The sequence below is a fragment of the Puma concolor genome, chromosome A1 (genome assembly GCF_028749965.1).
Source record: "Puma concolor isolate L17-30 chromosome A1, mPumCon1.1.hap2, whole genome shotgun sequence".
In the NCBI taxonomy this organism is placed as follows: domain Eukaryota; kingdom Metazoa; phylum Chordata; class Mammalia; order Carnivora; family Felidae; genus Puma; species Puma concolor.
This window is the reverse complement of record NC_141667.1, coordinates 16,396,912-16,421,246: the sequence shown is the minus strand read 5'-3', so window position 1 is coordinate 16,421,246 and position 24,335 is coordinate 16,396,912. Positions and strand designations below refer to the sequence as shown.

At 35.5% G+C, this 24,335-nt stretch overlaps 1 protein-coding gene across 4 annotated transcripts in view; it reads left to right on the top strand.

Annotated features, from left to right (window-relative positions):
• CDH18 (cadherin 18) overlaps positions 1-24,335 on the top strand; it is a 1,017,877-nt gene that overhangs the window by 387,391 nt on the left and 606,151 nt on the right. For all 4 annotated transcript variants that reach the window (XM_086676364.1, XM_086676366.1, XM_086676367.1 and 1 more), the window contains one exon: positions 23,814-23,957. The gene's annotated coding sequence lies outside the window, so the exon portion shown is untranslated. The remainder of the gene's footprint in view (positions 1-23,813; positions 23,958-24,335) is intronic.

Here is a 24,335-nt window from a genome sequence, read left to right as displayed (position 1 = left end):
TGTTTAATTAGAAGACCAGAAGGAAAACTAAGAGAGAATAGGTGAAATTTGGGAGGTAGTAATGACCTAGAACTTTCCAAAATTAATGGTTGACAGGAAGAGGAAGGAAGTATTTAACATGGTGCAAAAAAACAGAAAACAAAAACCAGGAACCTAAATCCTAGTTTCCAAAGCTAATGAGATCACCCTTCAAAAGTGAATGAGAAAGGACTTCCTCAGACAAATACAATAAGAAGGAACTCATTGTCAGAAAACCTGCCCTACAGGAAATATTAAAAGATTCCCAGACAGAAGGAAAAGTATATAGATAAGAAAACTGGATCTATATAAAAGGAGATCTTTATCAAAGGAATAAATGGAGGAATTTTTTTTTTCATTCTTTATATAAAAATAATGATCTTGTTAAAGCAATAATAGTAACCAATTTTAGCACATAAATGAGAGAAATGAGCAATATCACAACGCATGTGAGGGAGAAAGTGGAAATACTCTGGTATCAGCTGACTTCAGGGCCCCTGAGAATACAGTGCTATTTGAAAGTGGACTTAGTTAATTACAATGTATATTATACATTTTTTAATGACTGATAAAGAACTGAAGACAAATGGTAATTCATAGGCCAAGAGAATATTAAGAATAATAGATTATGGTATATTACATAATCATCATCATCATCATAATAAGAAAATATTGCAAATATAAGAGTCTAGGAAGGATATAAAATATAATTTACACTGAGGTTAGACTGGCTAAGAAAGAAGACAGAGAGGTAAAAGAAGATAACTGAGACTTTTTACTGGAAATTTCTTGATGCTCACCAATTAGCTATTTTTCCTAAATCTCTGATCGTTGACCTGCCCACTCAAAAATGTTCAATGGTTCTCAGCTATTACATTGAGTAGTAGTACAGCACAACCTACATGGAATGTTTAATTTCATGGGTCAGTGGGCTAGGCTATGGTGTCTAGGTATTTCATTTAGTGGCCACCATGAAGGTATTTTTTAGATAAGATATTTAAATCAGTGGACTTTGAGTAAAGCAGCTTGACTTCCATAATATTGGTGGGACAATTATAATCTTAAAAGAAACTGAAGAGAAACATAAACAAAAACAAAACAACAATACCTAAAACTGAGGTCCCCTGAAGAAGAGAAAATTCTACTTGTAGGCTGCCTTTGAACCCTTCCCCAGATCTGCATCTTGTCATCCTGTCCCATAGATTTCACACTTTCAGCCCCCAAAATGGCACGATCCAATCCTTTAAAAAAAAAATTCTCTCTTTCCCAGTCTCTCTCTCTCTCTCTCTCTCTCTCTCTGTCTCTGTCTCTCTCCACACACACGCACACATACACACACACCACTAGTTCTGTTTGTGTAGGTAAGTACCTTTCATGGATTATGTCCAAGTATTTTCATGTAGATGCCTCAGATTTTGCCAAAATGTGTTATTTGAATTTCCCATACACACTCAATAACAAGAAGGTCGTTTCCACTGAATCTATTTCCCAATGTGCTTTCCACCAAGACTAGCTCTCTATATTCTTGTAATTTCTCAAGACCATTCTGAAATATAATTTACCCATGGGATACCTGTCTGGTGATTTGGAAGAGCACGCGACACTTGATCTTGGGGTCATGAAATTGAGCCCCACATTGCATTTAGAGATTACTTAAAAATAAAATCATAATATATATATATATAATTTTCCCTGATCCATTGGGATTCACCCAAAAATGTATTGTTTACCTAGTATACAATTATACGGTCCAATATAATTTTTAAAGCATTGTATATTCTGTAAGGTATTATTAATAATTTAACTATCTTTCTATCATTAAACTTTAGATATTTTGCAAAAATTTCCAAGAAGGCTGAAAAAACGCCTCCCAAAATATATTCTCATCATTACCTCTAGAAATTGAGAATGCTGTTTCATATGGAAAAAAGAAACAGGCAAGGAGGAATCTTTGCACGTCTGATTAAGTTAAAGATATTGGGATGGATAGATTATTCTGGATAATAAAGTTGGGTCCTAAATGCAATCATATATAACTCTAGAAAAGGAAGAGAAATGAGATTGTACACACACAGATGAGAAGGCTCTGAGAATGGAGACTTGAAGAAGTTGGCTTGAAGATTGGGCTATCATAAGCCAAGGAATTCTGGCAGCCATCAGAAGTCAGAAGAGGCAAGGGACAATTTCCTTCCAGATCTTCCAGAGGGAGTATGACCCTGCCAACACCTCAGCTTCGGACCGATGATAACAATTTCAGATTTCTGACCTCCAGAATTAAAGAGAATGAATTTCTGCTATTTGAAGCCACCATGTTAATGGAAATTTTTTGCAGCCACCATAACAAACTAATACACCAGTGACATTCATTTTACTCTTTCCAGTCTTTCTGGGGTCTGCCTAATTTCTGTTCTTGGGTTCTATGCTTCCTCTCACAATACAACAATTTCATACATCATACTTTTTATCTAAAGTTATATTCTGTTACTAACAACTGACGCAAGTCTTATTAATATACTACAGGAATCCAATTTGAGTAAATTAATAAGGAAACTATACATTATATACAAGGGATATTGGATAAGGTTTAATAGAAGTTGGGTCATATAAATTTCTTTGGTCAAAAAAATGTGAGTGGATGTGACGTGTGTCTTTTATGAGCAGAAACTTGAAAGTATCACATGGTTGGAATCTTTCTACTTTCATCTTCAGCAAGACCAGAATATACCAGACAGGTACAGCACCTCTTTGATCCCAGATGAGGAGAGCCATAGATGACTCAAGGAGATATAATACGAGCTAAACAAAAGAAAAAAAAAAAAAAACTGCTGATGCAAGTTTCTTGTTTGGTTGACCTATGCTTCTGTCTCTTACCGCGTGTGTGTGTGTGTGTGTGTGTGTGTGTGTGTGTGTGTGTGTGTGTACCAACATCTTCTAGTTCTTTATCCACATATTTAAGCAAGACTGAATAACAGCAGTTCATTTTCGTATCACATAGACTTCAAGACACATTGAGGTACTGTTTCTGAATCCCAAATTCAAATATTCAGATTTTTATCATTGAGGGTCTTGTTTCAACATTTCCCAAGTCCATTCTTGTCCAATCAACTATGACCAGGTGATTGTCTTCAAACATGACTGCTAGGCCTCTTCCTTTACACAAGATCAATTTTGAAAATAGAATTAATGGTCATATGTTGGATAAGCATCCTGAAAAGTATCTACTACATTTGCATTGAATATGGTGGTCTAGGGAAAAATATACTACTTTGCCTAATCAATCTTTTAAAAAGCTTTAAGGTTTATTTTATGAGACTTTACACTTTTTCTTAACTTCTTTTTAAGTCAATACATTAATGTTAGAGCAATCACTAAGAAAGTTAGTAATACTATTTCTGTTATATCACGACTGGCAAACCTGCATTTTGTTTTTGAAAGTTACTAAGGTGATAAGCTGACTGTAAGCAGAGTTCTGTTCCTGTAAGTAAAGTATTTTGATTTGTGTCAGGAAGAGAGAAGTTCATGGACAATGAATTTTGCCCTTTAGTTGTTTCAAAAGACATGATTCATCAATATATGATGGTCTATATATTGATTCATACCAAAGAAACATGTCAGAACACTGCAGTACTGTAAAAATAAGCTCAGTGGTAGCCCACATTTGGACAGTTTAAGCCTGAAGTATTTTACATATCACAGAGAAACTCTATTTTAAACTTTCACCATATATATCTCTCTTCTGATAGAAGAATTCCTTTGTAGTTTAGAGACATTTTAGCCAAGTTTTCTTAAAAATAATAGCACTGCATTTTTGTATACTGTCTTCAAAAAACCTTCTGTCATATTATCTTTTATTTTTTTTTTAGTTTTCACAACATCCTTGTGAGATGAATAGTTGAATTATTATCAATATAGTAAGAGTTATTATCATCAGAGCTCAGAAAAAATTAAAAGGCTATTAGAGACAGACCTAGAAGTGACTTTACTTGGAGAAAACTTTTACTGGGGTAAATAGAGTAATACTGAAATGCCCTTCTAGGAACGCCTGTTGGAAAGAATATAGTGAATTGAAACTGATCTGGAGGCAGACTCTTGGAGACTGGTCATTTAGGGGAGGTGAGGACAGTCCCTCCTCCCATGGAAGAGAATGAAAATCCATAAACCACTTTTAGGACAGAGTAGTGACGTCACCTTTGATTTGGGCCACAGCCAATGGGAAAGTGTAGAAAGAGGGTGTCTTACAAAGGGGTTGTGATACCAAGGCCGAGGAGCAGCAGAAGTCCTCAGGGATGTAAGAAAATTAAGGGGATCAACTAGAGTGGTCTTAGAGTAGTGAATCCAGTACAGCGTTCAAGGAGAAGTTTCTGTCCCAACATCAGAAGTGATGATTGATCCTGTAGACTGAAAAATACACACACACACACACACATGCACACGCACACACACACATGCAGACACACACACAAACATTTATATATACATACACGCCTGGTATATGTGTTCATGTGGCAATCTTTCTCATCTAAAGAATGGTCTCTATTGAAATTTTAATGAAAACACTGTAATTGTAGAATAAGATGAATGTAAAATATGAAAACACTTTTTTTTTTTTAATTTTTTTTTAACCTTTATTTATTTTTGAGAGAGAGAGAGAGACAGAGCATGAACAGGGGAGGGTCAGAGAGAGAGGGAGACACAGAATCTGAAACAGGCTCCAGGCTCTGAGCCATCAGCACAGAGCCCGACATGGGGCTTGAACTCACGAACCGCGAGATCATGACCTGAGCCGAAGTCGGACGCTTAACCGACTGAGCCACCCAGGCGCCCCTGAAAACACTTTTTAAAACATTTACATATCTATTTTGAGAGACAGACAGAGAGAGAGCTTGCACAAGTGGGATAGGAACAGAGAGAGAGTGAGAGAGAGAGAATCCCAAGCAGGTTCTGCGATGTCAGTGCAGAGCCCGATGTGGGGCTCAATCCCACAAACTGTGAGATCATGACATGTGCTGAAATTCAGAGTCGATGCTTTACTGACTGAGCCACCCGGGTGCCCTGAAAACATACTTTTATATTTGTTTCTCTCAAATAAATTATGAAGGTGTAAAAATCAAATTGTGAAAGAAAGCCACCCAAAACCTATTTAAACATATATTTTACATATAATATGAATATACTATAGTGTATGAAACTTTTTATTCCAAAGAAAATATGACGTCGAAAATAGGAAATTGCCTAAAAAGCTCAAAAGTTTTTCAACACAGGGGTGCCTGTGTGGCTCAGTCAGTTAAGTGTCTGACTTCGGCTCAGGTCACGATCTCACCATGCACAGGTTTGAGCCCCACATTGGGCTCTATGCTGACAGCTCAGAGCCTGGAGCCTGCTTTGGATTCTATGTCTCCCTCTCTCTTTACCCTTCCCTGGCTCACACTCTGTCTCTCTATCCCTCTCAAAAATAAATAAATATTAATTTTTTTATAAGTTTTTCAACATAATTTTAAGAAAACAACTATATGTGTGTGTGTATCTATAATTTATATAATATACATATATATGTATGTATACTATATATATGTACTGTTACACACACAGAATTATATAGTTGAGTCAAATATTTCATTTTTAGTTACATTTACTCTTTGTGCTCTTTCTGAACCACAAATTTTCCTCTTCATGGCAAACCAACATTTCAAAAACAACCTCTCTAACACATTCCTGTGTTGTATACACAGGAGGTCTCTCATTTATTTTATGTATAGCCTTTATTTTTATAATTGCCGACACAGAATTCATAACATTCCCCCTTAATAGAATGTAGATAATAGATAATAGAATACAAACCATATTCCTCTTTGTAAACGCAGTTTGTAGCCCCAGTGTGTTTGCTGAAAACTGCCCCCAAACTCCCAAATATGTATATTAGCCACTTGGCATTAATACAGAGATCATTACACACAGAATTCTGTCTCTAATATTTCAGATATCATAAAACCTTTTCCTTATGTTGTGTGCCAGATACTGTGAAGTAAGGAGTAGGTATCAACCACATGTTTCTGCTTCAAGGACATCTTCTTGGTTTTCTGCTGTTCCAATATGTGTTCATTGAGCACCACCTCTGTGGCAAGCAAACCTTGGGACTTGGGATATATCAGTAAACCAAACTGACAGAAAACCCTGCCTCCACAGAACCTGAATTCTATACTTTTTCACCAAAATACAACTTGAGTTTTCACTTTTTTTTGCTGCCATATAAACCTAATTTAAATGCATCTTTTTGTAGAATTAGGTGAGGATAGAGGTATAGCTTAGCAAAGAGTGAAATATATAGGTACATCTGAGCCATAAAAGAGGAGAAGGATTTAGGAATTTTTCTGAATATGATCTCTTCTAATCCTCACAGAAAATGAATTTTTCACTAAGGAGATTGGTATTCAAGGTGATTTTACACAGGTTATATTAGATGTCACTGAGTTAGAGCCCCTTTTTTCTTTAAATTTGGCTTCTTTATTTTTTAAATTTTTTTAATGTTTATTCATTTTTGAGAGAGACAGAGCATGAGTGGGGGAGGAGCAGACAGAGAGGAAGACACAGAATCCAAAGCAGGCTCCAGGCTCCAAGCTGTCAGCACAGAGCCCAACACAGGGCTCAAACTCAGAACTGCGAGATCATGATCTGAGCCAAAGTCAGATGCTCAGCCAACTGAGCCACCCAGGAGTAAATGGAGAGACCTGCTGTGCTTGTGCTCTACTTTTTTATGTCAACTTAAAATACTCTATCTTACACATTTCCTATTGACCAAGTCACAAAAATACAAATGGACCTTCACAGCAAACAAATATTCTTCTTCTTTATCATAATTGGGTCTTTCTTTCCTCCTCACCTTCAAATACCTATCTATCCCTTCAGTAGAACTTGTTGGTTCTCTGGACATTTCTTCCCAACAACACTGGTTTGCACTCTCAGAAAGAGTATATTCATTATATTTTGTATTTCTGCATAAAATAATGTTTAAGTACACATTTATATTTAAATGAATGGATGTTGTTAATGATATGCAAATGTATGTTTCTTCTAATAATTATCACAAATATAATATTAAAGATGACATTTTTCTCATTATCACTATTGGTTTGTATTTCAAATTATTTAAACATGAAAATAAATATGAATGCAAAATATAGTTTGTATATTTGAATATGTAAGCACAGATATAGGTGTTATTACTACCATGAAACTTCAATAGCTCATAACTTTATAATATGAAAAACTATATAAAATACTCTATAATGAATAGAGAGTACTATATGTAATAATTCCCACATTTAAATACTTTAAATACTTTTGTAAGACTAAATACCTTTCAGACATATTGTAGGGAATAAATACCTTCTATTCATGTAGGATTAGAGAAATGTGTTAATAGTCTTACAAGACATAAGATGCTTTTAAAATTGTCTAATGTTTGCATTCAGTGTATAATTTGTATGGGATACCATTTCATATGGTCAATAGAACAACCTAAAACAGTGGTAATAAAGACAAATCCTTTATGGGGGATTAATTTAGTGAACCTCAATATAAATCAAGGCATTTAAATGATCATTGATTATTAAGCAAGTGGCAATTCAATATTAAGCAGCCACATAAAGAAACTGTGGCTATCAAATAAACACATTTCTGGGACTCAAAAATTGTCTTGAGTTTAGGAATTCATAGTTTCTCAATATTTAGGTGAAGTATCTGTTCCCTTTTTTATTGACTACTTGATGGTATTCAATGAAATACGACATTTTGCAGACCATTACTAAGGAATCTGTATCAGTCCATGAATAGCATTTGAATTTTTCAAATTCTTCACAAAGAGCCACAGAGAAACAGCAAGGCAGGCTAAAGAAAAGTGATTCCTTAAGCTTTAGAAGGCATACATCTAATGACTCAGTTTAAACCAGTAGAGTGTGGGTGTTATGTTTGCTGGTGACCAAGCTGCATATTTATGGATAGTGTTCCCTGAAGCTATGAAACCAGGAACATGTGGAGCAGAATTGCGTAGAGATTATTTTACAGTGTGGAGAAGAATACGAAAAATTATTTTACTCTTTCCATTTGTGCTTTTTTGTAAAATCTTTTTTTTTTTTTTCTCTCCAAGCTTTATTGTGGGAGGGGTGGGGAATAAACAATGATATTTCTAAGCTTTCTGCTGACAGTGAAGTTACAGTAATGGTGATGGACCTCTTTTCAACTTGGATTTAGGGTTTATAAGAAGCATAGTATACGCCATGATAGAACCAATGGTAGCAAAACACTTTTGAACCTTCAGTTCTGTTGTTTTATTTTGAATTTTTAAGCTAATTTCACTTTCCAGAACATTTTACATCAGCTTAGTAGCAGGAGAAATTTAGCCTTGCTATTCAGCATGGACTTTTCAATGATTCTGTTTTCTGTATGATCATCAGAATTTTCCTCTCTTAGCCGGAGACCTGCTGAGATGTGTATTTAAGCGCAGGAGTGCAATATTAGCTTCATGTTGCAGGAAGAGAAAACTGTAGCTTTTCGTGTTTTTAAAGTCTTTTCTTCTAGGATGCTGATTGCAAGCTAATGGGTGATAATTTCCATCTGGTTGTGCCTTGCACCTGCTTTACTCCCCCATTTTCATCTTTCTGTTTGAGGAGGCAACATTTTGCTATTTCCTATAAGAATGGTTAATATCTACTGTACTAATACAAATAGTAACAAACATTGTGGGCTTACATAGTTTCCAACAAAACAAGCTTTAATTAAAAAGCAGCTGAAGTCATGAATTTACACTTTAACTAGCAAACACATATGCAGAATTTCTGTGAGTTTATTTTGTTTAATCTCTTCCTAACGCATCAACGAATTGGAAACTCTTGAGAAAGATTTCGAAATAATTTACAAATAAAATCAAGTTGTAGTTAATTTTCTTGCAAATAAGTGCTTTTGGAAGTATTATAGAAACACCTGGGAGAATAACGCAGAATCGCACAAATAAATGATGTTCCCTTCTTGTAAGTACAGTGTGCTTTGCACACATAAAACATTAAAAATTCCCAATTGACTTTACATGTTAGATTCGGTTGTGGAGGTTGTGGGAGAGTATTTCCAGAGTTCCATTCATGAATGCACAATGATGCTGTTCAGAAAACTCTTGTGATTATATATCAACTACCTATTTGTTTGATGGGCAGTGACACCCAACATGAGTTTGAAATATTTTTTCATATTTTATATGAAAATCCAACTTTGCTGTATCAATGGCATTGAGGAAGACAGTCAATATAGGAGGTAAATAATGATTGTTTCAATATTGAATGGTACAATCCAAGGAAAACCAAGAAGTAATTATTGCAAAGGTGTTGAATAAAATATTCTCTCTTCAGTTGAAATCTCTATTTGTTTATAATTGGCTAAAGCTGATCCATTTTCCATTAATACCATATTAATGGTATTAATACTAACCAGGCTATTCTCTCTAATGTGAAATAATCAGAAAACACACACACACACACACACACACACACACACACACACACACACACATCATGCCCAGGAAGACCTGAGTATATTGCATTGGTAATATTAAAACTAGATGCAATTATGCTATAGTAATGAAACAAACAAAAATACTAGCTACTTACCACTTTGTGATTCCATGATCAATAACTGCATGTTTCCACATTACATGGACTTCTTGCTCGGCTTCATATGCAGCATCTAGCTCAGTGCTTGGCCTAATGGTAGTTGTGAAATACATATTTGGGAAAGAATGAATGTGTATTTAAAGAGCATGCTTTGGCTTATTGTAAATTAACCTAAGTTTACATGTACTTCTCCCTCTGAATGTCAATGTATGCTCTACACCTTAAAAGTACTGTACATTTTCTCTCTGGTTTTGTGCCCACTCATTCATTCATTCATTCATTGGTTCTTTCAGGAAATATTTATACATGATAGATGACAGGTAGATGATAGATAGATAGATACATAGGTAGGTTTATCAGATTTATGGAGTATATCTCTGGAGCTTTGTAAGAGCCCGAACAATGTAAGACAGATGAGACACATAATCAGATACTTATATTGTGGTTAGATTTAAAAACATTTTGAGTAAATTAATGAAGTCTAAAATTCAGTTACTGAGCAAACAGACAATGTGTATGAAAACCTGTCACAGAAGTGTTTAAGATGTGTTTCAGAAGGGCCTGGATTTATGGAAAAGAGATATCTATCTGTCAAAGGAAGCAGTGCAACAGGATACAAAGCTTGTCTTAAGTTTTGTTCCAGAGGGAAATAGAGGTAAAAGTGAAGTGATTTCAGCCAAGGAAACTTCTTCCTAATAAACAGATCTGTCCAACATACGCTAGTGTTACATGTCTTCCCGTACTCTGACAGAAAAGTTTACAACATCAGAAATGAGAGGCTATGTACAGTGATGCCTAAGAAGGAGACAGGATAAATCTGATCATCTCTAATTTCAAACTGAAACATTATGAGCTCATTATACAGAGCACGGCTGTGAGAAATACTCGTAGGCAGTATGTTAAAGTCCTGCACTGATCGTTTATTGATTGATTTGTTCATTCAATAAATATAAGTTACAGGTTTAGGATGTAAAAGGGGAAAATTATTATTACAACACATGTTAACTGTTAGACACTGTCTGAGATATTGGACAAATGGGAACAGAGGAAAGGTCATTTCTGCCAGGGAGAAACACATGTGTACAGAGAGAGAAGCTTTCTATTTTAAGCTTTCTATTTTTACTTATATTTTTAAACCATATCTTTTTTAAAATTGTTTTTAACGTTTATTTATTTTTGAGAGAGGGAGACAGAGTGTAAGCAGGGGTGGGGCAGAGAGAGAGGGAGACACAGAATCCGAGCCGTCAGCACAGAGCCTGACGTGGGGCTTGAACTCACGAGCCGTGAGATCGTGACCTGAGCGGAAGTCAGACACTTAACTGACTGATCCACCCAGGCGCCTTTTTTTAAAATTTTTTTTTAACATTTATTTATTTTTGAGAGAGGGAGACAGAGTGTAAGCACGGGGTGGGACAGAGAGAGAGGGATTTTTAAACTGTATCTTAATATGATGGCACTGCTTGCAAATTGTAGAAGATACATTTTGAGAGTTACATAGAGGCCTTGAATGACATACTAAATTTTTTGGATTATATCCTAAAATTGACATGGCATTAGTTGAGGTTTCCAAATATGGTTAAAATTATATAATTATGACAGGTACATTTAGTAACTATTTCACAGAAACTACATTTAAAAGTGAGATTTCAGTGTTTAAAAATAATCTACCTGTAATCACAGTTTCTCTTTATAATTTGTAAGAAATTACATTTGAAGAATAGTTATTAATAGACACTTCTGTAGCATTTCATGTGAACCTTTCTCTTCATATTTTGAAAAAGTTGTATCTTGGACAAAAATCTGAATACCACCACATAAATGTTTTAGCCTCTCAACATTGAACATTTGAAAATCATTGTTTTTCAAAAAAATATATAATTGAAAAACAACTTGCAGAAGTTTCCTATGATTCAATTTTTAATGTAGTGTACTTTTTCAACTTGCTGACATAATACCCAATACCGATGACATTCATTTATTCTAATTCTTCTTAATAAGTTGATCCTTTCTGGGAATTATTTGCATAAAATAATGAAGTAGGATTACAGAGGAATTAGAGCAGTGTATTAACATACTCCCCCCAACCCCCCCCCACACCCTCCTGTGGCCTCATTCTTGACATCAGAGGAGGAACATTTATTTTCATTCACTTATAATAGCAAATTAAAAACCAAAAGCAGCAGGGAAAAATTGTGACTGCCCCAGTTGTTCTTTAAAGAAATTGAAATACCTATGTTCTAAATATTGGTCTCTATTAGGCCAGAAATACTTTCATGTATTTCATGAGATGCCTTCAAATTGTTGTTGGATGTGTATTCCACAGCACAATCGCCAGTTAATCAAAAGAAATTGGAAATATTTAAAAATCCTTAGTAGCATCCCATCTTATAATTCTGTTCACTACATTTCTAAAATCTCTTCCATTTAATTTGCATTCACTTTTTCTAAGTCAACGTGTTTTGATCTTGTGGTAAATTTTGTTTATAACGTGAAGGTGATTATAAAACTACATCCTACTTATTACTTAATAGGTCTTCACTTTAGAATCAGTGCACTCAATTTATCTCCACTAGATCTAAACAAATACTGTATTATAAAGGTCAGATTTGACTGTCACAAGTAAACAACTCATCTTAATAAAATCCCACTAAGAGGAAGCATATTTTCCACCTTCAGCTTTTGAGTGAAGTTGCTTTTCAGAAATAATTGAAAGGAAATTAATCAAATTTCATTTTTCTCAGTATAACTTGTTTATCGATGCAAAATAATTTGTTTAAAGTGAGGTCAAATCAAATTACAGTTTTTCCTTGATGTATAGCAGTTGTAAATATTTTTGTGCTTTTAATTAACAAGCTTATTTGGAAGAAGTATGAACTGATAGCTCTAGAGGTAGAGATGAGTATAAAATAATTGTTAGTGATGCTTAAATATTAGGGATATAAATTTAAATATAAAGCCCATTGATTAAATGATAACGTTGAAAATAAACCAAATAAAGTACCGTCAAATGTACCAATTTAACAAATCACTCATTATTTTTATTTTTATTTTTTTTCTCTGAAAACATAACCCTGGTAAAATTTAGATATGCTTAAAAAGTGTTTTTTAGGCACTATTTAATAATGGTTAAAATATATATTTTTAATTTTTCTACTTTTATAAACAGATCCACAGATATAACTTTATAACTTTCCTTCTGCAAAAGTTACTAATTTCGCTGCCACTTATGTCTTTTGTTTTGTTTTGTTTTGATGTAAGATCTATAGCAAAAAAACACTTATTCCTTCTATTAAATTCCATTTTCCAACTGTGGTTTGAACTGAACTGCAAACATTATTTTATTTTATATTTTATTTTATTTTATTTTATTTTATTTTATTTTATTTTATTTATTTACTTATTTTTTAAGTTTATTTATTTTGAGAGAGAGAAAGAAAGAGAGAGAGCAAGCACAAGCAGGGGAGGGGCAGAATGAAGACACAGAATCCCAAGCAGGTTCTGTATCATCAGCACAGAACGCAATGCAAGGTTCCAACCCATGAACTGAGAGATCATGATCAGAGCCGAGATCAAAGTTTGGATGCTTAACTGACTACACCACCCAGGCACCCCTATTTTATTTTATTTTTATTTTATTTTATTTTTATTTTATTTTATTTTTATTTTATTTTATTTTATTTTATTTTATTTTATTTTATTTTATTTTAATGTTTTACTTTCTAAAATTAGTTTTTTATATTTGAGTATAGTTGACACACAGTGTTATATCAGCGTCTGGTGTATAACAGTGATTCAACATTTCTATGTTATGATATGTTCATCATAAGGGGAGCTATGATCCATCACCATAGGACACTATAGCAATATCATTGACTATATTCCCTGTTCTGTGCCTTTTATTCTTATGATTTATTCAGTCCATAATTGGAAGCTTGTATCTCCTGCTGTCCTTCACCTGTTTTGTCCATCACCCACCCCTCTTCTCTCTGGCACCCATCAATCTGTTCTCTATATTTATAGGTGCAGACATCATTTGCTTCTTTCATTTGTCACATCATGATGAATGTACAGTTTTGTTTTGTTTTTGCCATTTCTCTGCTAAGTTTCAGGCCATCATTAATTTCATGGGATATTAGAAGAGTGTTTAGAAAGGTGAAATTGGTTACGTGTATTGTTATTAGCAACATGTAAAGTCTCTTCCCATTTTCTCAGATATTATAATTCTATTTAAAATTAACAGTTTAACTGTGATGCAGAAATGGTAGGCGACAAGGACTCCCAGACTACCCACCAGGGCAAAGAATACATCCTGAAATTTCTGGAAGAATTGAGTGAGCAAGTTGAAAATGCTGGATATCTTCACTGAGGCCAAGAATTTATGAAAATGAATCGGTAGTAATCTTTGAGAGAGACACCATTATTTTTCTCTTGTAGTGAAGATAGAATACTACTTGCTGGAGTCAATACTGGGAGAGGATGAGAAGAATGGAGGAAATTTTCCCCTAGACTTTTAGGCTTTAAGATCCCACCACTAATCTTTCACAAAAGAATCTGTAAGGAAATAGGCAACGCATGGCCATGGTTTAAATAGGATTCAACCACTTAATTCAGGAGCATCGATTTTCTCTTCCCTAGATCAACATAAGTATCAACGGAGGTTGATAAGAGTACAAAGTCTCATAATTTAACATGTTTATACACTAGGTGACACCTGAAGGATTCCTTGACGCTGACTCTACAATATTCCTTATTTCCTTTCAATCTCAGACTCTGTAACTTTCTTATTGTAGGGATCCCATGTCTCTCCAAATATGAAACATACCACTGCCCCTGCTGCCATGCTACAAATCTGTCCCTTAGTAAACCTAATGGATTTTTCATACTTATAGGTCATTGCAGGTTCTAAGGTGAGGGGAGGATCTTGGTGCATCGTATGAGGAGAAGGAGGAAGAGAAGGGGGCTGGGAAGCCAGTCGGATCCCATTTCTCCTTCCCAGTGAGGACTGCTGTGTCCTCCTGAGATCCCTAAGGGCTGACACAGCCTGCCATGTGGGATGTGAATTTGCTTTTCAAGAATTTGGAATCTGCATTCACATGAGAAATCATATGTCACCTGTTAACATGATTATTTTGTCCTACTCCTAAAAAGTGTTCACTCAAACTTCTTAGGCTTTTAATACTTTTCTATCTTTCTGAAAAAGGAAAAAAAGGGGGGGGGGGTAATGACTTGCTACTTTTTTCCAGACCTTCCCATGCTTCCAGAACACAGCTCACTCTTTGTCTCCTCTCTCTGTCATTCTTTCTCAATCATGTGTGCTTATTCTTTCCTCATTTTCTCAAATGTGAACATTATGGTGTTTCTGGGTTAAGGATTCAGAATGTGTCTTGATCTATCATTTTTTGGGGTGATTTAATATAGACTTATGAAATAGTTATATACCTTCTTTAAGCTGTAAGTGTCCAATCCTCTCTGTAAAACTGGATTCTTTTGTAACATCCGACCCAAATTCTCTAATATGGTATGTAATAGGAATCTCAAGTGACTGACTTCCCTGCATGTGCAGGTGTATGAGCATGCACACACACACACACACACACCACTCTAATCTCATGGAATTTGCTTCTCCTTTAGTCTTGTTCTTCTCAGCAAGTGACGATGCTTTCTGAAAAGCCTGGTGTTATGGTTGAGTGATCACTTTCTCTCACACTCTCTCGGCCAGTCCATCCGCAAATGCTGTAGGTCCTAAAAGCAAAACACATACCCAGGGTGCCTAGGTGGCTCAGTCGGTTAAGGTCATGATCTAGGCCCATGGTCATGATCTGACTCAGCTCAGGTCATGATCTATCTGACTTCGGTTCAGGTCATGATCTCATGGTTCATGGGTTTGAGCACCGCGTCGAATTATATGCTGACAGTTTAGAGCCTGGAGCCTGCTTCAGATTCTGTGTTTCCCTCTCTCTCTCTCTTGCCCTTCCCCCACTCACACTCTGTCTCTCTCTGTCTCTCAAAAATAAATAAACATTGAAAAAAAAACAAAAAGCAAAACATATACCATCTCATTAACTAACTAGTCAAGGCCACCATCATGTCTCAACTTGACCCTTGCAATAGCTCTTACTCAATGCCCGCTTCCAGCTGCCCAAGATCTTCTAGGCTGTTGGAGTCAGAACAGTCCTTCTAAGTCTCATCCCCATTCACCTTGTTTTTCTCTTTACACCTTGTTGGTCAGTAAGTATGAAAGCCCTGAGTCTGGAGTGTATGATCTGCCTCTTTCCTCACCTTGCATCAGCCTCGCACTGTTCTCTACATCTGGTGACCCTGTCCTCCTTGACGTTCTCATCATATGCTAGTGTCTTGCAGTTACTTTTGCTTGCAATGGCTGTTCTCCACATGCCTGCATGGCTCCCTTTCTTATTTCTTCTGGTTTCTGTGAATGTCACCACTAACACTATTGTCATTGTTTGCCCAGTATCTTGCTTCTTTATACCCACATCATCCAACTTATAACCTATTAATTTATACATTTGTTTATTGTGTATAATCCTCTAATTGGAAGAAAACATTCATGACAGCAAAACTTCGTTTGTTTTGATCTCTGCCAAATCTAAGCACCTAAGGCAGCTTCTGCTGCTCAACAAACATCTTTGTTCTTAATCTTAAATGTAAATGATACCAGGATGATTTTTTTTTTCATTAAAAAGACCCTCGTCTTTAGTGGAAAATTCCTCTGGCTTTATCTTTTTCTGAACCTCTAACTGCACAAGGATTTTACAATGAGCGTCTAGTGATTTCTCTTTGTTCATCAAATTCTATTTTGATAGTGGAGTAGAGTGAGAGCAGGGAGAATTGGTTGATCCCATGATAGGACTAGTAAATTGTTGGGCCGCAGGTGCAACTCAGGATAATATTCCTTACTTCCAAAAGTACTTCCAGGTTACTTTTTAGTTATAAGTTATTTGTCAGATGGCTGCTGCAACTTTTACTCCCCTTGATTTAAATAATTTAGTTGACTATAGTGAATAGGGCTGGACCATCTTGAGCCAAAAGCCCTCCATGTAGAGACAAGTACAAACCACATATAGCTCCAACACTATTAAAAATAACAAATATTGAGGGGTGCCTGGGTGGCTCAGTCAGTTAAGTATCTGACTGTTGATTTCAGCTCAGGTCATGATCTCATTGTTTGTGGGTTCAAGTCCCACATCGGTTTCTGCACTGACAGCACAGAGCCTGCTTGGGAGACTCTCTCTTCTCTCTCTCTGACCCTCAACAACTCATGTGCTCTCTGTCTCTCTCTCTCTCTGTCTCTCTCTCTCTCTCTGTCTCCCAAACATACATACATACATATATACATACATACGTTAAAAATAAAAGAAATAAAGTTTATTAAAAAAATAACAAAAATTGAACAGCAACAACAAACCAAAATGAGACAACATAATTCCAAGCAACCATCAGCAATAATGTAGATTTTAACCAAAGACTCTTAGGGAGAAGAATAAAGATAATACATCATAAAACATGTGGGAAGAATTTCTGAAAACCCTCATTAAGAAGAATCTCTTTTTTACTTTAAAGTTAAGCCCATTTTCCATTATCATCTACCTGCCTCCCTGTATCTCTTCTTTTTCCACATGTGCTCAGCTTCTCTCTGCACTGGCTGCTCTAACGTCTACTCCATCCTCAATATTCTTTTGATAGTTCAATGTTATGAGTATTGACCTTTTTACTTAAGTCTTTACTTAATGTTTTGATAAGAAGCCTTCAGTAAAACTTTAGAATTGCCCTTACTAATTTTTAGCTAACCCATAAACTTATCATTGCTAATAACATGTTTGAAATGCCTTTTGTTGAAACACTTTAATCAAGAGTTGCCTATGGAAGCCATTTTCATTATGTTATTGTCATGCCTTGTGTATCACGGCTAAATTCTGAAATCAGACTCTTGGCATCAGAATGCAATCAGTCTGCCATAGACAGGAGTGAGAAGTGGTTTGTTGTTTTTGTTATGGGGTGGGGACAGAAATAGTGCATGTTTTGAATACAAAATTATTTAAATAAAGTTGCAAGTTGCAAGCACAGTTTACTCTAGAAAGAGAATAAGAAGAAAAAGATGGGGACTAATAAGTTGACTGAATATAAGAGGGTTTGGCTTCAGGTAGAATGTAATTCATCTTTCAATAAAAGGGAATACTGTGACATTCTACCACTGACTATGTCAGCCGTTTACCTTCTGAAAGCTCCAATATGGTGAATTTTGACTCAGTAGTTCCTAGAAGGAATCTTTAAAAATATTACTATTTACACAAATAATGAATTTGTTAATATGTTATAAGCATGTGAGGAACATTTGTGTTCACCTTCGCTGTTAGAACAAAAGAATGTGTTCTCCAAGAACACAGAAAGAAAAAACAAGTCAATGATTGTATTGGGTCTTATTTAAACCCAAATAGCTTGCTTTTCATGCCAATATTTATTTAAAGATCAATAGAAAGATTCTAATCATATCGGGTTCTCAGTTTCATGGAAAAATGTTAAAAATAATATTTCACTACCTTCTCCACAATTCAGTTTGAAATTCTCTTGCTAGTACAATCTTTTCTCATGAAAATTTCAGTCAATACAAAGGGCATGTACAAGTGTATGTGTGTGTTGGGAGAGACAATATGGATAATTTGCATTACGAAGAATAATATTATTGTTTTGAGTATTAACTGTTAAGAACTTAATTAAGTTTTGGGGTGCCTGGGTGGCTCAGTCGGTTAACCGTCCAACTTCAGCTCAGGTCATGATCTCACACTCAGGGAGTTTGAGCCCCGCATTGGGCTCTGTGCTGACAGCTCAGAGCCTGGAGCCTGCTACAACTTCTATGTCTCCCTCTCTCTCTGCCCCTCTCCTGCTCATGCTCTGTCTCTCTCTGTCTCAAAAATAAATAAAAAAAAAAAAACATTAAAAAATTTAAAAAAGAACTTAATTAAGTTTTACTTATTTTTACTAATTTACTCTATCTATACTTGTCAGTAAAGCAGTATGAATTCTTCATATATTTGACTAATCATATGATAGTATTTGACAATAAACTACCATGTCAATAAATAGCATCATGCCTTAAGACAAAAACAGAGGTCAAAATTACAACAAACATAAAAGAGACTAAAATCTGTACATCTATTAAAATTTCAAGTGTACATTTAATGGAAAGTACATTTCTTTAACTGTGGTGATATCCGTGACCCTAATGTACTTTTGAAGTCTTTGCTCATCAGAGCAAGAACTCGGTATTAGTAATTTTTCATGTGACTACAAGTAACCATCTCTTATTTTATACTGTAAAATACTAACTGTGATCTCTACTAATAATAATCATATAGAAAGAAACAAATCCCATCTTATGAATCTACTAATTTTTTACACTGCTTTGATATTTTTAGCAAGAGACAGTATAGATTTCAGACTCAAATACTAGATTGCTATTTGCCATGTGTAAATGTAAAACTCCTAGAAAAGGGGCTGGTCACATAGTGGATGCTTTATTAGCTAGAGAAATTCTCACTAGCTATTGAAGAATAGTCCCCTATTACATCCATAACACAGTGCATTTAAATTGAATTCCTTGTTCAACTTGAAACCTGCCTTCTGGGACAGCTCTCCCCCAACGGGTGGGAAGCCTAGGCATCTGGACTTCTTCCATTGGGTAGTTTTTCAATGTTGGACCCTTTTGCTTTCAGTATGTGTATAGACTCAATGTGTACAAAATGATTCCAAGGGTCAGAATTTGAAAATTATTTTTTTAATTAATTTATTTTTCAGAGAGAGAGCGCATGGAAGGGGGAGAGAGAGAGAGACAGAGACAGAGACAGAGACAGAGAGAAAGAGAGGAGAGAGAAAATCCTAAGTAGGCTCCACACTGACTGATGTGGGGTCGAGCTCACAAACCATGAGATCATGACCTGAGCTGAAGTCAGATGCTTAATCTACTGAGCCACCCAAGAGCCCCAGAAGATCTATCACTTCTATCCACATTGCTTTGTCTATAATAGTGACATAGACCCGCCCTAACTACAAAGGGACCTTGCAAATGTTATGTCCCTATGCTCTTGAAGAAAGGAAACTAGACTGTTAAAATCTACCTAGTTCCACCTAAATAAAAGGAAAAAAAAAAATGTTAGGTTAACTCTCCCTACTGAATCTGTTTCCATATAAAATGAGTATGTTAGCTAGGATTTCCTCTGAAACTTTGACGTAAAACAGAAAGAACACTTAAGAGGAGAAATGAAAATCTTATGTACTGAGGTAAAAAAAAAATTAGCTCTACTTTGCTGATTCCCTTCCTTACTCAAGACAGGAAGATGGTGTATATGAATTAATACAGGGAATAGATGGAGTTAAAGAAGAAACATATCACTGTTATATAAACTATAACTGTACAGAAATTGTCTTGAAAATTAACCATTTTCCTAGCATTTGAGTAGTTGAAAGCAATGACCAAAAAAAATAAATATATAAATAAATAGATTGCCAACCTAGCCCAATTTTTAATTGAAAATTAATAAAAATGTGAATCTTTTATTCTTAATTATGAGACAGAAACGTATTAGAAACAATGGAAGACAAATCTGTGTGCAATTTAGGCTTTTATAATAAGGGAGATAATTTTCTTAGAACCTTTTGCTTTCCTGTGAATAAATAGATTTCATTAGGGAGAAGTACAAATGCATTTTCAATATATCAGAATCTCAATTCTTTTTCGTTCTGTCACTACATTGGGTGTGAAGTTGGTTTAAATATTAGATACAATAATTGGTCTTGTATTTCACATTCTGAACCAAAATTGCTAAGAGTCATGGACATAATACTTGAAAAATATTTAGTATCATTAAAAATATAGGTAAAATTGTATAGTTATCAAAATATAAACTGAATGGCTGAAGGCATATATTTCTATCATTTGGTAGATTTTACAAATTGGAGGTTCTGTCTAGCAACTATATATCTATAGGTTATCCAAGTTTAACAAGAAAAAAAAAACAAGCATTGATTTTTGTACATTATAAACTCTAGTAGACAAGTGTTCAAATGTGGGGTCCTCGGGGGAGAGGGTCTGGTAGTTCTCAACTTCAGTGCTGGGAAGCAACATCATTTTCTTTATGTTTTCTGTAGGCATCTACATGACAAACCCAGAAGCAGAAAGTCTGGGATTGAGAGATAACATGTGTAAGTCTGGTCACCCTCTCTCCCTCTCCTCTCTCTCTCTTAATGGTGATTCCAACTTAGTGGGATCTACAGGATATAATAATATTAACAGATGTAAAGGAGGAGAAATAATTTTACTTCACCTTTCAAAGTTCTTGGCTGAGACCCCCTTGTGATGAAAGATCAGCAGGAGAAAAACAAACAAGTTCAAAAACATGTATAACTCCTGGCTACATGGGAGATACCCAAGAAAACTGAATAACTGCCAGAGATTTCCCAAGTCACTACCTTAAATACCATCTCCAGTGAAAGACAAAAGATATTGGTGGGAGGCAGTTAGAGGAAGTTATCAAACAAAGCACAATAAACAAGGTTGCAATTGTTACACAGATTTAAGTCAATGCCTTCTCCACTGATGGATTTCTCATGATTTAATCACCCTTCTCTTCATGGTACAAAAAAACATGAGTGCTAATCTCTGCTCTGTTATCAGGTTTGTAGGGACACATAGTATTAGCATTTGAGTCATGAAGCAAACATTTATAAGGTGAGGGAAAGAGTGTATATCACTGGGTTTCCAATTGCTTTCTCTTCAAATATGAGTGTGCTCAAAGACTCCAATAACTTCCCATCACTCTTAGAGCCAAAACAAAACAAAAAAAAAAAATGTGTTTTGAATGTCCTAAAGGTCCCTTGAGACCTAGCTTCCTGTTATGTTTCTCAACGCCTTTCCCTTTTAACTATCCACGTGCATAGTCCTATTTTATTTCCAGATCCATTACAAGGGCTGTTCTAATGCTCGGTATAAACTTTCTTCAGTTGATGCAGGAGGTCACTGATAGCACATGACCACAGTTTGATTCTTAGATAGATCCTGGCAATTAGAGTCCCCTCAATAGAGTGGGAATTAGTACCTTTTTTTTCTGATTTTTGCTTACCCATTTTATCCCATAACACTATTCTTCTTCATTACATCACTCAGAGGAATTTGTGCATAGCAGTTGTTCAACAGAGATGATTTTTAATTAATTATCACTATTTCAAGAAGTCAGTGCAATTTAACTTGCCTTGTGAAATTCAGAGGAAGCATGATTTTAAATATATATCTACATGTAATTCATATTAATCTACATCTATTTTTATCTCTCTATCTTTTCAAACACATATTTGATTGTACTTGTGTGTATATGTGTATATATATATATATATATATATACACACATACATACACATATATATAAAACACACATAGGCATGTGTGTCCTTTTATATGTATATATATGCATATGTATATATTTATATAAAGTTTAAATATGCATATAGTTTACATAAAGTTTAAATATGCATGTAGACAATGTTGGGAGATATATTTAATATATTAATTAATACCATATTGGTATAGATGCATATGTGTGTTTGTTATACTTATAGACTTACATTTATGAACTGCATCTAAAAATCCCGATGTCCCTAGGTCTCAGCTGAAACCAATTAAATTTTAGTATCTGAGAGTGGAATCTAAGGGGGTTTAGGTTATTTTAAGGAGCCAGGTGATTCTGATTTGGTACCAGGGTTGATAAATACTCTGGGGGGCAGGGGGAATAGAGAGAGAGAGGTAAGGTCCTGGCATGTATACACACAGACTGAAGCTTTGGGACCAAGAGAGGAGTAACTTCATACACATAATTTCCAGGCTCCAAAGTACATTTAATTACCTTAACATTTATTTTTCTAAGATTTCTTTCTTTTGTCTCATATGTACATAGTTACTGCAATAAGTTCTATATTACAGGATGGGAAACAGTTTTCCATAAATATCTCCTTGAAGGTTCTATCATTCATTTACTTCCTATTTGTGTGTGTTCTTTCAAAAAGCAGTCACAAGTGTTGCTTTTATAAATCCTTTAGGCCAATGATATGTGAGTCTGAATTACTTTTCAAGAGGATATTTGAAAGCCTTTCACTCAAACTGTCCATTTTGAAGAGCACAGCAATCAACTATTGCAAAAACAGAAGACTATAAAGATAGACATATTTCAGTACATTGTTTAAAAGCCAACGATTTGACAAGGGCTGTTACAGAGAACTCTTGTCCGTACTGAATGAACGCACACGCACGACACAACAAAATAGGTGTGGGATTTCTTCAAAAGACATTGAGATCCTGGAATGCTTGATCTGGGCATTAGAATTTTGGCTGAAAATACTACTTGGTAACAGTCTGGTTGAGACGGTTTTCAGACACATTCAGGATTTTATGCTTTTGTGTGTTATTTGTGTTATTTCCAAACACTGTTAAGTTATTAGTTATTAACCCACTTATTAGGAGCCAATGAACTAATGCCTTTTGTAAAGACAAATACTTAAGCTTTCTCCTTATTAGTCTACTCACAGATGGTTCACGATCTTTTCTTCCAGTTAAAGATTTTTGATCCCTGTGATTGTTCACAACCTCTTCCCCATTTTCCCTGCCTGCCCATGGGGCCCTCATTCTGTCCTTCTTTATTCTTCTTCTGGTTTTACTTTTTTTTGTTGTTGTTTTGTTTTTAAGTTCGCTTATTTATTTTGAGAGAGCGCACACACGAGAGTAGGGGAGGAACAGAGAGAAAATCCTAAGTAGGCACACGCTGTTAGCTCAGAGCCCCACACGGGGCTAGATCTCACCAATCTTGAGATCATAGCCTGAGCAGAGATCAAGAGTTAGAAGCTTAACCGACTGAGAAACCCAGGTGTCCCTGTTTTAACTAGTTTCTGAACCTCCACAAATGGGTGTCTGCAGAGGCAAAGGTGAATACACTTATGTGGTTGATCAAGAGGCGTGGGAGAGGCGGGCTTAAACTCAATTAGATCCAGGGGTGGGCAGTTGCTGCCAATCCAAATCTCCGATAGTTCTGTTTCTGTGTGAGTCTGACATAAGTTTTAACTTCTGGAACTTCTGGTCCCCAGGCCCTCAGTTCATCAGCTCTTTACTCAACCCATGACAGACACTACACTTCCTTCTGCTCAGCTCCAGTGGGTGATGGTGCCATAATCTCGGCTGAACACATCCATTGGTTTTTGTTGGGAAGCCTCTTCAACACTGGGAAGAAGGTAAGGTGGTGGGAACCACAGTCTGGGGGCTTTGAGGGGCAACAGAGCACATACTCAGTGTCTTAAATTACTGACACAAGTAGATGCCTCACATCCAGCTCAACCTGAACACCGTACCCATGACAGATAATGCCTGAATACAATCTCAATGCAGTTCTTATGTTTACTTTATCAAAATTTTAGAAATACTAGGTGTAAAACCAATGAATCACCAGAGTAGTCATTGGTAAAAGTTTGTTGTGCACACACCAAAATCATCCCTCACCAAACCAAAACATGCAATGAGGCTCTATCTTGTTATAAAGCAGTTTATACAGTGAGAAAGCAGGGGCTGTTTATTCTTAGAAACTTCTTATGTGACATAAAATTGGTCAGTGT